This window comes from Cotesia glomerata, linkage group LG5 (genome assembly GCF_020080835.1).
Source record: "Cotesia glomerata isolate CgM1 linkage group LG5, MPM_Cglom_v2.3, whole genome shotgun sequence".
NCBI lineage: Eukaryota > Metazoa > Arthropoda > Insecta > Hymenoptera > Braconidae > Cotesia > Cotesia glomerata.
This window is the reverse complement of record NC_058162.1, coordinates 618996-636742: the sequence shown is the minus strand read 5'-3', so window position 1 is coordinate 636742 and position 17747 is coordinate 618996. Positions and strand designations below refer to the sequence as shown.

The following is a 17747-nucleotide window of genomic DNA, read 5'->3' as shown; positions in this document are numbered from 1 at the left end:
CGCAGCAAAACTTTACTCAAATTTCACTGGATAGCGTTTCAAGCCAATACAAAATAAAATCGAAAAATTTCTTTCATTTCAAAAGTTATCTAATACGTCCGGAAATTGCCGTTGGTTTTTTCTAAATGTAACATTTTTTTCTGGATTGAAAAATTAAAAAAATCCGGAAATTTACTAAACTCTCTTCAACACTGATAGAAGAATTTCTTAGTATTTAAAAAATATTTCTCAGTATTGAAATATATCTTAAATACTAAGAAATCCTTCTATCAGTAAACAATTAATAACTTTTAAAAAAGTGAATTTATTAAAAATTCATGACACCTTTTTTATACAGCGTTTCATTTTCTAAAAAAAGTATATTACACAACGAGAGCAGAAAGTTTAAATTATTGTCCTGCGTAACATATTTGCGCAGGGAAAAGTTTACAAACTTTTTGCCCGTAAAGTGAATACTTTTTTGTTATTTCATAGCCGGTCAAAAGTACACTAATTAATTACATTTTTACAAGCAATAAAACAAGCTCATGTTAGCACAGTTTTAACTTTTGACTCAATTCTTTTGGACACTCACGTAGCTTTAGAATTTTTTGTTTCTTTCTTTTTTAATTATTTCTAGTAAGCAACTTTGAAACTATACATCACAGTAGGTGGCAGAGATTTTTTTCTCGCACTGTTACTTAAATAAAAAAATTAAGAAAACGGTTGACCCTAAAGGCCATTCCTGCAACTTCCCGCTCATTTCAAACTTAAACGCACGAACCTACATTTATAATTTTCGTATCATTTTGAGCTCTTTGAGCTCAAAAATCTGCTAGAAGTTAAATAACACACTATTTTTCAAATTTTTAAACCGCAATAACTTTTGAATAAATTAACCGATTTTTACGTGGTTGGTGGCATTCAACGCAGTTTTTTAAGCCTCATGAAGAACCTTTAAGTTTAAATCGATCGAACATGGAGTTTCGAAGTAATTCCCAAAAAACGATTTTTTCGATTTTTTTCGTTAACGATAACTCACGAACGAATTAACCGATTTCGACCGGGCTGGCGGCAATCGACGTATTTCTTTGATGTTAAAAGCTGATTAATTTTTGGAATTGATCGGTCAAGCTGTTTAAAAGTTATTCCAAAAAAACCACATTTGAAAAAATTTGTTTTTGCAGTTTTTTTTTGAGATTTCTCAAAATCTGCTGGTTCGAATCGATCCAAATTATAATCAAAATCTAAGTTTAGTCAAGCCCTTTCGAATGGTACCAACCGCGATAAAATCGGTCAAGCCGTTCAAAAGTTATGAGAGGTTTGCATACGGCCGTACACACACACACACACACACACTCTCATACATACAGACGTACGGACATCATCGCGGGAACATTCGGGGAGGCTTCCTAGGACCTCATAACGTCAACATCCGTTGAAAACTCGATTTTCGAAAAACGGGGTGAAACCAATAACTTCCCGATTTTTGAAAATTTTTAATTTTCTTAGCGGGAAGTTAAAAATTTTATTTGCAACCTTTTATTAATTAAAGGCTTAAATTTTAGCGGAATTTTAATTTTTTACCCTCTGAAAAAAATTTCAAAATATATTTTTGGAGCAAAAAATTAAAAAAACCGCTTAATAAATTTTTTTGCCAAAAAAATCCTTCTCGCTTTCAAAGTTCCGTTTCTCTTCGATATAATTTTGTATTAAAATTTTATATTTCATTATTCGTGAGTGCCATAATGAAAGTTGATTTAATTATAACTATGATTGAACGACTTTTTCAATTAACTTCTGGTTAAATGTCTAATTATTAAAAATACCGCAGTAATTTTGTCAGATATAAAATTCTATTGATTTGATTATGACGTCCTTGTCCAGTTAATTTTAATACAAACATTAATGGAAGTTAATTAAAAGCATTTCATTCACATTCATATTTAAATCAGAGGTATAAATAAAATATTTAATAAATTTATACATTAATTAATTTTTAAGTGAATTTTAATAAATTTATTTATTTATTTATTTTATTAAATCATTTTTTGAATTTAATAAAAATAAAAATATTATGTACGCTTTCCGCACCGAATAAAAGAGGTTACAGAAATGTCGTCTACTTGGATCAATAAATTTTTTAGAAAAGGATTTTATTGGATCCAATAACCTTAATTATCTTCACATCAATAATTTATACACTCAAGTCTGCAATGTATTCCTTTCAGTATAATCGAATCTATTTTATTCTGTCGATAATTTTTGCATAAATAATTAAATTTATTTAAACTTTTCAAATAACTAACATTAAAAATCGAAAAAGTAGTAAATTTTATTATTCATATCGTATTTATAATTATAAAAAATACTATTGATGGCCATAAAATCATCTCTATCCATTGCTTAGCTACCCAGTTTTTCATTAATAACATCGCGTATACGCTTATAAGCCGCTCAAATTTTCAAATTCTATTGTCGGAGCGCCAACAGTCGGTGTATTTCTGCCTTCTGATAAGATTCCAGTAATGACTTTAACCTCAGGTTGGTTTTTCAAGTCACAAATAGCAATGTTCCTAGAAAACTATTGAAAGAAAAAAAATTAATCGCATTATTCAATAATTAGTAAAAATTAAAAAAAAATACTTACAACGCTTGATTTGTCAAACATGCACTTGAAACTGTTGCAATAATTATTTCCTATAATTATTTCCAGAACAGATAAATGAATGTGTTGCTGCCCTGAATGCGGAAATAGTTAAAATTTTAGAATGGTGCAACATCAATTACCTTAAGTTAAATGCATCGAAGACAAAAGCTGTGATTTTTGGTAGTATAGAGTTAAAGTTAACTGTAATAATTGTAAGTATGCTGATTGTATTCGCGTAAATGATTACATTATTATTCACTACGTAATCATTAAAGTAATTTAATTAAAAATAACTTTTTCAATAACAAATTTTATTGTTTTTTTAGTTATTTTTCACATGCAAAATAAATTAAATCATCAGCTCACACTGAAAAAAATATATAAAAATGTAATTTATAAGTAAAAAAAAATCCCCTATATATATTAATGATTGCTATCTTAATAAAAGGATTAAAACGATTTACTGATGATAGTTTTTGATATCAGCTGACTCATCAAGCTCGCGACACCTGATACGATAGTCCTTCAACTTGGAAGCTCATCACTGATATAAGCACCACGACGCTGAACAATAACAAGTAATTCTCATTACCTCAAAGCAATTATCCCCTCTGCGCAGGATAATATTTTCGATAATTATTCTAAACATTGTTGGCTGTTGCTTCGGTATTGTCTAAGCAAACTATAAACTTGAGTTTGCTCCACACAATGATTCATTGTTTTAGAAATTATATACAAAGCTCGGGAATTTTAGAGAATCCGGGGTTATATAGATTGACGATAATTGATAGATAAATTATTTATAAGCTCGTAAAAATTTACTTTGCTTTATTTTAAACATTTTTTCTCGAGAAAAGAATAAATTTTGCGCTAATTTAATAAAAAAAAAAAAAAATTAAATATCAAATAACGGGACTTTTTATCTTTAAAATTTTTCTATCAAAAGACCATACAGAGTTTTTTTGAATGATATCAATTTATTTTATCAATAAATTCACTGGAAAATTTTCTAAATTAATTTTTTCATTATATAAATAATTAAAGTGAAAATTTAGCTACTTTTATGCTTGAATATTTCATTACTAAAGTCGATCATTAGAATAGATTGAACGGAAATTATATTATTCAAATGAATGACGTTCAAATAATCACCCACAGTATTCTCATTTTCATTCTCCGTTTTCTATGTTGCAAATGTTTTTGTACGTTATATATTTTGTCATCATATATTTGCATACATTATTATCCTTTGTATTACATAACATTCAGATTATAAATCCCATAATTTAAATAATTCGTAAACATATAATCGATTTATTACGTAAAAATAGATTTAAAAAATTTGATTAAATTATTATTGTAAAATAAAAGTGAAAATTAAAAAAACAATTTTTTTTTTAAAGGTAAAATTTTTTTTTTCTGCGTAATCTTACACTTAATTACTATTGTTCTAATTAAAAAAAAAAAAAAACTCAAATTTTGTTTAAAAATAATTTTGGAGCTCTTCAAAATTTTCTAAACGGAAGAAATTTTTTTTAGAAGCAATAAATATAACTTTTTTTTCCAAACAACACACATACACACCTACTTCTTTTTATACCTTACCCTCTGGCACGAAGACGATGTGTTATACCTGGACAAAGCTCACAACTGTCAGGCGAGACTGACGCTCGTAATCCTACCTCACTGAGCACTTTAATTAAAAATATCTCCCTATAACTTTTTTTTATTAATTTTATTTAGTGAATTTTTTTATTTGTATTCAACTATAAATTCCGATCGAGAGATTTCAATATTTAAAATTTATCTTTTTATATATTTATTTATTTATTTACATAAAAAAACCAACAGCAATAGCCAATAACAGGGTCTCTGGAGAATAAATTTAACGTCCTGTTACAAGATTATATTGCATATAATAAATTGCCGCCAAACGTTAAAAATAAAAAAACATTGATAAGTTTTAAAAGATTATATCGACGTTCTAATTAGCAAATTGTCTAACTCCATTTTAGAGAATCTTCCTTTTGTATGAAAAAACAATTGATTCCAAAATTTAATATCACTTTAAAAAACCATTTAATATCATTAATATCTAATAAAGGTATAATATTTTCGTTTGGATCATTCAAATAATTTATAATTGAACTATTACTGTATCAAAATATTAAAAAATCACCCTCTAGTTAGACCAATCGCTAATTAGACCGTCGATATTAAACTATGTATAGATATATAAGCTAATTATTGTTGATATGTAAATAAATGTATAATTGATTGCAATGTTTCTTTATAATTTTTTTAATGCAGCAAAATTACTAAATAAAACACATTATTAATATTATTAAAAGAAAAAGTAAAAACAATTATATTTTAATAATATATCGACATTCTAATTAGTAAATTGTCTGACTCCATTTTAGAGAATCATTTGTACGAAAAAAACAATTAGTTAAAAATTTATTATCACTTTAAAAAACCATTTAATATCATTAACACCTAATAAAGGTATAATATTTTAGTTTAAATCATTCAAATAATTTATAATTGGACTATTGCTACATCAAAATGTTAAAAAATCACCTCTACAAAATAAGGAGTTAGACAAATTGCTAATTAGACCGTCGATATTATAATAATAAACAATAATATACCAGAAAAAATAAAATAATGGCTCATTAGTTATATTATTTAAACAAACACTAAAAATTCAAACTTAAGTGTGTCACACAGTACATTAAATTCGGAGTTTATTTGCGATTCATCAAAGAGACTTTGTTGATAACCCTCAGAGGAGTTGATCTATATAATCTGATAAGCAATGGGTTTCATATATGCAAATATTGCTTTGGAATGCAGTTACGTGGCTGTGTAAACTTAGTAACTTTATAACAAGCACGAAATAGTTTACAAAACTAAGTAATTTCATTCGAATTCTCCGTTTACTTTTCTTTAAAATTAAATAAGTAATTTTTATAAAAAAATATCAAAAATTTTAAATAAAAAACTGTATTTTTATAATTTATATTTATTAAGCTGATTAATTATAAAATATATCTATAAGGAGCGTCTTTGAATTTACCAAGTTTTTTTTTATTTTATTTCTCAGCTCATAAAACGTTTTTTATTACGTGAAATTAAAATAGTGGCTATAAAAACTAATTTCGAGAAAAACAAAAAAAAAAAAAAAAAATATAAGCTTAACTTTCGAGCTTCTAAGCGTTCAAGTTCTTTAATACTTAATTAAAGTAAATTCCTTATTTTTTATTTTGCTTCTAGAAGATTGGCTGCGATTACATGGAAAAAAAATTTTTAATTGAAGCTTTCCGGCCAGTGGCTTCAGCTCCTGATAAAATGCGTTAATGACATATTAAAAAAAAAAAAAAAGTAATTTTTCTTCACGGTTGCATCATTTATTTTTCAATAAAAAAATGCTGTAAAAATTCTCACTAATATTTTTAATTAATTACTGCAAAAATAAAAAAATAACATTTCAATAAATTTATTATCAATCCTTTCGGATATGCTGGCATTCATTCAAGCTATCATAATAAGCACGGCTCACTGGTGTGTTAATTTATAACAGTTTATTGCAGGTCAGTGCTACCGTTTTATAAATACACGTCCATTATAAATTTCTTGTTGATAAATTTTGGATCAAGATACGGATTTAACAAATTAATTAAAAAAATATTAAATTACTAGCAATCTTGCAGTCACTATGTGACTGCCGTGACTTGTGAACTATAAATAAATAAAATTTTGCTTTATTAAATAATGACTTCTGTTAAATAGCACTGTACTTATTTAACTCTTGACGTTTTTAAAGATATAAGCTCATCCTGATGTTACACTCATCAAGAGCTTTCATTTGAGTACCCACATGCATTTTTATATATTTTTCATATATATAAATATATAATATATATAAATATATGAAAAATTGATGTGGGTACTCAAATGAAAGGTCTCGACGAGTGTAACATCGGGATGAGCTTATCTTAGCTTATATCTTTAAAAATGTCAATATTTCACAAGATAAAAGGTCATTTGTTAATTATTGACATTTTTCAAGATATAAGCTCATCCCAATGTTACACTCATCAAGACCTTTCATTTGAGTACCCACATGCATTTTTATATATTTTTCATATATATAAATATATAATATATATAAATATATGAAAAATTGATGTGGGTACTCAAATGAAAGCTCTCGATGAGTGTAACATCGGGATGAGCTTACATCTTTAAAAATGTCAATAGTTCTCAAGATATAGGGTCATTTCTTAATTATGTATCTATGCATAGAGAATTTTTGAATGCAGCCTAAATACTTATCATCATAAATTGACTATCGAAGAGGATGATATGAAATCTTGAAAAGGCACAAATTCAAATCAAGACTTTTGCAATGATACTAAATTTCACTAAAAAAAAACCGATTTTATCATATGACTATCCTGGACTATCAAAATTGACATAAACACTGATAACAAATAGCCCGGATATTTTGGTTAAGTAGTTATCAATGCTGAAACTTGCAATATCGTGACTTCTGCTCCGATGCGACCTTTGACAATGTTTTCAATTCCCAAGTTTCTATTGTTGTCAATTGCGATTATTTAGAAACACAAATCAATCTATTTGTACTAATGTAAACACGGTGGGTTGTTATTTACTTTCAGTCACTGAATAAATTGATTTGATTTCTCTAGTACTATAAATATTTATTTATAGGTGCATCAACAACTTGCTAGTTTAATTGATGCGATTAATTGAAATTGTAAACACATAAATTTTCAAGTATATTTTACTTGGTAAAATATCATTTTTATTTTTATCTAACTCACAATTTATTTTTATAATAATATAATTATAACTTTCATGACTTATCAGTTGGAAAAAATTAAATCCGATAATATATAGTTGACACAACGGTGAAAAGTAAATAGAACATGCATGAGCGTGGCAATAAATATTTAAAAAAACGTGATAATAATAATTAATTAATTAAATTAACATTAAAAATTAACGAAGAAAAAAAAATATATGGTTTATTTAATTTTTGAAAAGAATATTGTAAAATTCTAATGATAAAATTTTTGATATTTTTTATTCAGAGATTTTTAAATTAATTATTTCCCGTAAGTCATCAATTTTTTTTATATTTCTTTTGACTCATATGAAACATTAATTTATGAAGTTAATAAAATTTTTTAATAGATGAATTTCCGAGAGCTTTGATCTCAAAAATACCAAGAAATTTAAGGATAGTTTGTAAGACCAATTTTCTTTTTTATTTATAAAAAATGGAAACTTTGCAAAAAACTTTAATAAGTCTACGTATTTTAAGAACCGATCGATTTTTAATTAAATTTTTCAGCTTAAAAAGATTAAAAAAATGTATATACCATAAAGCAAACACAAAGAGATACTACTAATATGAATAGAGTTGTTTGTTTGTTTGTTTTGGTGTTGGAATAGAAGTATATGTATGTCATTCGATTTAATATGATGGGTGATGTGAAATGTCTATTTTACATAATAATTCATAGATCATAAAACTTAATATAAAGTATAATCTAGTGTTGCACTTTTAGATGATGAAGATATAAAGCAAAATAACGGAAATAGAAAAGTTTCAAACATAAATAAATTTTTTATAACTGTTATTTATCGCTAAGAGTTTCATAAATTAACTTATAAAAAGCAATCTATCAATTATTTTATTCATTTTTTATAGTTATGCTTTAAATAAAATCATACATAAAATAAAAAATACCTCGCAAGTAATAAAATTATAAAATTAAATTTGAAAAGAGGTCATTTCATTTTAGTTAAGCACACAATAATATTTGATTGATTATAACATTTTTACCATCGCCGTTAACTCATAATAATATACGTCATATAAGCAATCGTAATTATAAATTATGAGCAATAAAAAACGACCAAATTGCTCCTGTTATTCATTCTTAATCTTCACCTTATATTTATAACTGATATCTTCTTCTCTTTGTTTATATTCTTCGATGTATACAAGAATAACTTGTACTTGTGATTTAATTCGACATACGTCAAATTTATTTGTGTATATGAATAAAGGTTTCTTTGAAAAAATTTTATTACCCCATTGTACTATATTTCTCTTGATGTTTTCATTTTAAAGCTATTGTTATAAAATTTTGCCTTATTAAATAATGACTCGTTAAATTGCACTGTATTTTCTTAAATATTGATGTTTTTAAATATATAAGCTCATCCCGATGTTACACTCATCAAGAGCTCTCATTTGAGTACCCACATGCATTTTTGATATATTTTTAATATATACATATAATATATATATATATATATATATATATATATTTTAAAGATATAAGCTCATCCCGATGTTACACTCATCAAGAGCTTTCATTTGAGTACCCATATGCATTTTTGATATATTTTTCATACATACATATATAATATATATAAATATATAAAATATATGAAAAATTGATGTGGGTACTCAAATGAAAGCTCTTGATGAGTGTAATATCAGGACGAGCTTATATCTTTAAAAATGTCAATAATTCACAAGATACAAGGCCATTCCTTAATTACGTTAAATTGCACTATACTTTCTTTTGACTTTTTTAAAGATATAAGCTCATCCCGATGTTACAATCATCAAGAGCTTTCATTTGAGTACCCACATGCATTTTTGACATATATTTCATATATTTATATATAAAATATATAAATATATGAAATATATGAAAAATTGATGTGGGTACTCAAATGAAAGCTCTTGATGAGTGTAATATCAGGACGAGCTTATATCTTTAAAAATGTCAATAATTCACAAGATACAAGGCCATTCCTTAATTACGTTAAATTGCACTGTACTTTCTTTTGACTTTTTTAAAGATATAAGCTCATCCCGATGTTACAATCATCAAGAGCTTTCATTTGAGTACCCACATGCATTTTTGACATATATTTCATATATTTATATATAAAATATATAAATATATGAAATATATGAAAAATTGATGTGGGTACTCAAATGAAAGCTCTTGATAAGTATAACATCAGGATGAGCTTATATCTTTAAAAATGTCAATAGTTCACAAAATACAAGGCCATTTCTTAATTATGTATCTATGTATTGACATTGCAAGAACTACAATCTAAGGAATATTTTTAAATGATCGGTTTGCAGCAAAGTCTTACAACTATGTATTTTTGATCCAGTGTCATGCTCTCAGAATTTTAATGCAAAACGTTACTTCACACATTAATGTTAATGATACTTTTAAAGAGCATTCGTGCTAAATTTTTATAAAGTTTCTCCTCAAAATAACTGAAGTGCAATCTTCCGCACCGTCGTACGTGCACGGAAATCCGAAAATAATCCCATTGAGTCTTTTTTAGGATCTTGGATCATTATGTTCAACTCTGATTGAGATACGAGGTGTTTATGTTGTCATTATTGTATTCTAGAGAATTTTTTTATTTGACATTTTTATAACTTAATAAAATAAAAAATTTATCACCACACGAAAGTTATACACTTCAGATGATAAACAATTTCAAAAATTCACGAAGAAATTTTTTCAGGGATGGCGTGCAGGGTCAACCTTCTTCCGATTTTCTTGTAAGACGTATGATTTATTTTTCACGGGTATAATCAATCATTTTTATACAAAGAATAATTATTTTTAGCATTGTTTTAGAAAAATTGACCCATGTAACATTAGTCTTATAGCTATGACAATATATCAAATCTATCTGTTTGTTTTATCGTCGGAGCTTTTTCATGAATGTACTAGTAAATTATTTCTGAGCAACGACGTCGAACAAATTGCTAAGGTGTCGTGAGTTCAGAAGGGAGAAAAGGGACTCAACTAAAAAAAAGCCTTTGTATACGATGACGTTGATTATATATTGGACTTATTTAGTAATGTATACATGTATATATTAAATAAATATATAAATAAATAATTAAGCCTTATAAAGTCGCTCTTTCTTTATTTTTATCCTTAGAGCTGAGGCAAAAAATTAAATTACGCAAAAAATATGTCAATATTTTTAAAAAATTTTTTTTTCAATTAAAAATTTTTTATTTTTATTAAAAAATAATTAATTTAATTTAATCGGAAATTTTTTATTTTTATTTTTCAACATTATTATTTTAAAAATAAATAAACTTGACAACTTTTGATGCATGTACATTTGAAGTATGTTATCTTTGATCTTTTATTTGCAAGTAATAAAAAAAAAATAATTTTATAAGAAACAAAAACAGTTTAGTATCAAATATGAACTTTTTAAAAAAGTAGCGTATATTTAAATATTGTGTAAATAAAAATGGCTTTATTACAAAATGAATTTATTATTATAAATTTCTAAGAGAAGCATAACATTGATTGTACTATTTATATTACATAACTAACTACCTTGGCAAGCAGTAAAGGGATAAAGGGCTGGTTCGTAACATTCCATATCACTTTTGCTGTTTCTCCACCTACTCTATTCAACCGTTGAGAAAAACAAGTATCGTTATTCGTGGAGGGTCGTTGTATTGCGAGCATAAAGACGTCACGCACAGTAGAATTCAACTCCTCCCAGTGTACACTTTTTTTTTTTCATAACTTCTACTAACTCGGGTATAAAATGTAAATCGTTTGCACGTGGAACTCATAAAAACAGAAAAAAAAACATTGATAACTGTTTTAAATCTGCTTCGCGTTGTTTAATCTTCAGTAATATTTATTTTTTCAAAAGGTGAATCCCTAATTACACGTGGAAAAATTTAGGCATAAGTACAATTAATATTTTAATATTAACAATCATAAAAAGTTTTAGTATCGAAAGATAAATTTTTGTTCTTTTATTTTTGTTTTTATTGTAAAAGTAATAAAAAGCTTTTGTAACTTTTTTAATTAACATAAAAAATGATTATGATTTATTGCTGAGATTCTTATGAATGATAATAGTTTAACGTACTAAAATATAACGGCTGAATTAATTTTGTTAATTAATTCTGTTAAAAACATTTAACTATCAGTGCAAAACATTATCCGAGTAATGAAACTTTTTATTAATAAAATAAAAATTTTCTCTCGTAAGTATATTTGAACCAAAAAAAATTAATTCCTCAGTCTTCTGGTTCATTTATAATAATGAAGCTCTAAAACAAAAATATTTTATTAAAAAATGTGGATGAGATGAAAAATAAAATGATGCAAGTATTTAATAAAGAAAAAAAACTGTAATATGATTGAATGAATAAATATTAGTAACCCAAGAGGCCACTTGGCCATTCTTATTTAGCTTTTATAAATAATTCGTTCTCCTCAACCGTTTACGGACCCACGAGAGCATTTTGCAGTTTTACGTTCAATCTCATAAACGACCCTTTGTGTTTTCATATCATATCCTACGGGAATTACACTTTTTGTCGTTTGTCTACTTCTTAATATATAAAGCTAGAACATACCTTAATAATGAACCATCATCAAGTTTTCATACTTCTTCACATTGAAAATGCTTTTACTGTAGGCACGGTGGCAGCTTAAAGCTTATTTATCTTAAAGTTCAACACATATAGTCGGAAATCTTCATAAGTAAGTGTTGAGAACGTTAGGGGTGAAAAATCTCGGCAAAATTGTTTTGTTAATAAATTCGGAACCTTACACTGATAGAAGGATTTGTGTATAGTTAAAAATATTTGTTAATATTTAACAAATCATTTATTAGAGACCACTTTTTAGTCCTTAACAAATATTTCTTAGTATTTAAAAAGATTTATTAATATTTAATAAATGAATATCTGATTTATTAAATACAAACAAATCATTTTAAATACTAAGAAATATTTGTTTGATACTAAAAAATGGTCTCTAATAAATGATTTGTTAACTATTAACAAATATTTTTTTAATACAAATAAATCCTTCTATCAGTGTACTAATTATCTTGCCGTTTAAAAAGTATGAGCTTACTTTTACAACCCAGTAATTTATGTACTAATTTAGTGAATACCTCAAAATCCAGAGACATATTTACTTGCATTCCTCTAAACTTCCCACATTCCTAATCAAAAGTCGTCTCTATAGGAGAATTTAGAAATCTTTTGAGTTATTGCTTATAGAAAATTTTTGATACTTAATTTAGAAAATAAATAAGCGTTTATGATTTTAATTCAAAGTAAAATAAAGTTTGGCAAAGGGTGGACGGTAAGTGGCAACTGTTGCATGCCTTGAGCGCGAAAAGTAGAAGCTATGTTCTGCACCCGCTTTAAAATCATCTTATCATGATCGTAAATCGCATTTTCAATACACTATACATTGATCTGTTATTGAATATTGAAGTGTAATATTATAAAGAACCTTATAAAGGCTTGTAAGAAAATTAAAATTAGAATGCTAATAGTAATGAAAAATAATCCAGAGGTTAAAGTAATAAGTGGAATTTTTTCAAAAGGCAGAAATAGAATTTGAAAATTTGAGCGACTTACTCAATATCATTAATGAAAAACTGGGTAGCTAAATACTGGACAGAGATAATTTTATGGTCAATAGTATTTTTTATAATTATAAATACGATATGAATAATAAAATTTACTAATTTTATTTTGATTTTTATTGGATGTTATTTTACCATTAAATTGTTACCTTATCATTATCACTCTTAAAATTAACTAGGAATAATTCATTTTAAAATCATATTGATGACTCCCGTAATTAATGATGGTGTACTATTATAAAGGCTTGTAAAAAAATTAAAATTAATTATCGTCGACTAATTAGTAATACTAACAGTACTAGTACATATAGCGTATTTGATATAACTTATGCAGAGTTTAACAAGTCTAAGATGTACTAAGCGGAAGTTCAAGGGAAAATTTATAGTTTTAATTGATTCTATTAAATAATGTTCTATTAATAATGTATTCTATGAAAAGCAAACAGCGAAATGTCGCGAATTTGAATTCTAGCTGATTAGTACATTTTTTCGGATCCTATAGTTTACTTTTCCGAGTCAAAAGCTCGAAGAGTTCAGAGATCTAATTATTGGAAAATTTTCGAGAATTTGAAAAAAAAAAAAAAAGTTAACTTAAATCAAGTAAATAATTTTGAAGAAGTTTTAAGCTAAAAAATTTCTCATGGCTTAATTAAATTTTAATTAATTTGCCTTGATTCAAAATAATTAAACTCTTCAAAATTATTTTCTTGGTTCGAGAATTTTTTTCTTGGTTCAAGTTAATTTTTTTTTGTGTAAGAAATATGAAAAAAAATATTTAACGGGCTAGGTGATTATATTTATATGCTTCGACATAAATAAATATATATATATATAGAGAGAGACTATATATTAGGTCGTGGTTAATCTATATGATGTGAGTTGGCTCTATTCAGCTAAATTATTCTACAATCACGCCTCTCACATGGACTTATGCTCATGATTGCATTAATATATAATAATTCCAGACAAATCCCCAGCTTAAACTCATTAAAAGGCTAGACAAAACTCAAGAGCTTACCGGATAAAACTAAAGTGGTTCGCTGTAAAGTACATAACGTCGATTTATTTTGTAAATAAATAAAGAGCTTCAGTAGAGCCCATCGTAATCGTTTCCGAGCTTTGAAAAAGTAAAATTTTTTAAACAATATAATTTTAACAGATTCACAAGTTGTAAGCGACGAATTTATGGCTCTCCGTGATTACACTCGTTAATTATTCTACAACAAAGTAAACAAAGTCGGGAGAGACAGCAAGGTTCATTTGGTACTTTCAATTTGCGAGTATCCCTTTCACGGGAGTGTATCTCGATCCTCGAAAGGGTCGGCGAAAATCTCACCACATAGTTTATTTCCACGGTACTTTCAATTTTCCCCGGGGTTGTGTGAACCAGGTCGGGGTTTTCGGCTAGCAGTTATGATGGATATGAAGGATATTAACCTTAAAACTATAAGCGCCTATCAACCTAGGTGATATTAGTTTCCTGACTTACACTCTACTTAGGTAGAATCTAATAGCTTGACTGTGAGGAGGGAAACGGAAAATATTTTGTGAAACAGTGGGGAGTTCATTATCTCCTGGTGATTGTACTTCAGTTCCTTTATGAAGAATCTTCGGATCAGAGGGCTAATCCCGATGTTGTTTTATAAGAACATTTCGCTGTTGATTAACTTTGAAATACGAGGACCTTCTCGGATATGAACAAAAGCTTCACCACACAGTTCATTATTACCATTTCCAATCTCATATAGCTTGTTATTACGTACAGAGAATTTGAAGAGCTGTTTATTAAAAAAAAAAATTTTTTTACTGCCATAACAAAAGTCAGAAATTGACTTTTGTTCATTTGCACTGTACTTTCTTAACTATTGACATTTTCAAAGATATAAGCTCATCCCCATGTTACACTCATTAAAAGCTTTCATTTGAGTACCCACATGCATTTTTGATATATTATTCATATATACATATATAATATATAATATATATATATGTATATATATATTAAAAATTGATGTGGGTACTCAAATGAAAGGTCTTGATGAGTGTAATGTCGGGGTGAGCTTATATCTTTAAAAATGTCAATAGTTCACAAGATATTTGTTAAATTGCACTGTACTCTCTTAAATATTGACGTTTTGAAAGATATAAGCTCATACTGATGTTACACTCATCAAAAGCTTTCATTTGAGTACCCACATGCATTTTTGATATATTTTTCATACATACATATATAATATTTATATATATATATATATATATATATATATATATAAATACTAGCCGTTCCCGCCCGCCCGCTTCGCTGGGCGAATTATAAAAGGAAATCAATTAAATTTTATATTTCATTTTTATTTTTATTTATTTAAATTTTTATTATTATCCTTTTTTTTTTTTATTATTTTTGTATGAACATAAATATGCCCCGTGGATAGAATTGTAAGCATCGATACTGTTTTGACTTGCACAGATTCCAAATTCCATCGAATTAGCCAGTTCCTTTTGTCCATTTGATTTTTCTAGCTAATATTCATTGTAACTTTCGATGTGCAATGACTATAATATTTCCGTGGCTTTCTTACAAAATTTAATAATCATTGATACGAAGAAAAAAAGTTGAAATGAGCATTAAAGTTTTAGTTAAAGTAATTGCAGGTCTCATAAGTGAAGTTGAAATCTGCTTAGCTTAAAGGGCGACAAATTTTCTGTTAACTAAAATTTTCTCCATGACATCAATTTTTCATAAAAAATCAATTTAACATGTTTTTTACGAATTCTATTCCAATAAGTAGCCAAATTTATTTTTCACATATCTAGTTTTTGGAAAATGCATTCATTTTAATCTGTTACAATCCCACGATCCCGCAATAAGAACAATTTATAAGTCATGTAATCAGCAAAAATAGCATGTATGTAAAATTCTTAGTCCTTTGACTGAATTACTACATGTAATGTTAAGTTTTAGAAAACTTACAATGACTTTTTTCCGCTGCTAAAGAGCCGTTTGTTGTAAGGAAATTTTTAGTAAATGTTATTGAAACTCAATAAACATGACCTAAATTTGATCTTTCAAAAAGTCCTAGTTTATACACAATAATATTTTTAGTAGATTTCATAGAAATCTCACTGTGTTATTTCATGGAACCAATTATTATAACCAAACACACGATCAGCATATAAATATAAATTTTCAACACTTAGTTCACCAGACAATAATTAGCTTCTTTCTTCAACTTTTTTAATGACATTAGATCAATCAAATATTAAGGTTATGTAATAAAAACAAAAGAAAATCGTATTAAAAACAAATGAATGAAAAATGAGTCATTAGTTTTTATTAGTGGGAAAAAATGTATACAAAAATTAATCGTAAAAATAATGAGAAAGGGTTGATAAAATCCAAAAATAAGTAGCCTATAATTATCTATGAAAAATTCTGCGTCGAATGGTAGCAGTCCCATCCCGATAGCTTCAGTAGTTTTGACGTTAACTTTAGTCAAAGGAACCCTATTTTGCTTATATATGTATATTTTCCACCCACGCGTCTGCCCATGCGTGGGTAGATCAAACTTAATTCTAAAAAAAGAAACGTAATACAAATTATTTCCTTTTATGCTGATAAATAAACAAATGAATTGAAGAAAAATGCTCGTCTTTTGTTTTTATCGGCGGGAAAAAATGTTTATTAAAGTTAAACAGAAATAAAATGATGAAGGATTGATGGAATTCAAAAAATAAGTAGCCTATAACCATCTACAATTCATTCTGCGTCGAATGGTCCTAGTCCCATGTCATAATACGTTCAGTAGTTTTTGCGTGATTGACGGTCTACGAAACCCACTTTCATTATATATGTATAGATATAAAATATATGAAAAATTGATGTGGGTACTCAAATGGAAGGTCTCGATGAGTGTAACATCGATATGAGCTTATATCTTTAAAAATGTCAATATTTCACAAGATAAAAGGTCATTTGTTAATTATTGAAATTTTTTAAGATATAAGCTCATCCCGATGTTACTCTCATCAAGAGCTTTTATTTGAGTACCCACATGCATTTTCATATATTTTTCATAAATACATATATATAATATATATAAATATATAAAATATATGAAAAATTGATGTGGGCACTCAAATGCCAGGTCTCGATGAATATAACATCAGGATGAGCTTATATCTTTAAAAATGTTAATAGTTCACAAGATAAAAGGCCATTTCTTAATTATGTATCTCGAGATTTACAAAATTTTTCTTATTCCCTTAATAATACAGATTAATTAATTAATTAATTATTTTCTTGTCAACAAACAATTTTACTTTTGTTGTAAATCCTCGAATTCTGAAACTCCTAACTTTAACAACTAACAACTTTAACTTATACGTTGCAAAGTCAACTATTAAAAAGTTTTGCAAAAAAGAACTTACAATTTTAAATTGAGAATATGTCAACTGTGTTACTCAATTATCGACTCTAAGATAATCGATAATCGTAATACAACTGATTTCCATTAAATCTTAAGTAACACTATTAGCTTTGACAATAACCAAAGCTTCTTATGAGTCTCAGGATAACGGACGGAATCACTTGATCAAAGAC

At 26.8% G+C, this 17747-nt stretch overlaps 1 protein-coding gene across 1 annotated transcript in view; it reads left to right on the top strand.

The window, feature by feature from the left end:
* The window catches only part of LOC123265536 (somatostatin receptor type 2-like), a 38099-nt gene that overhangs the window by 17407 nt on the left and 2945 nt on the right, over positions 1-17747 (top strand). The gene's annotated exons all lie outside the window — the stretch shown is intronic.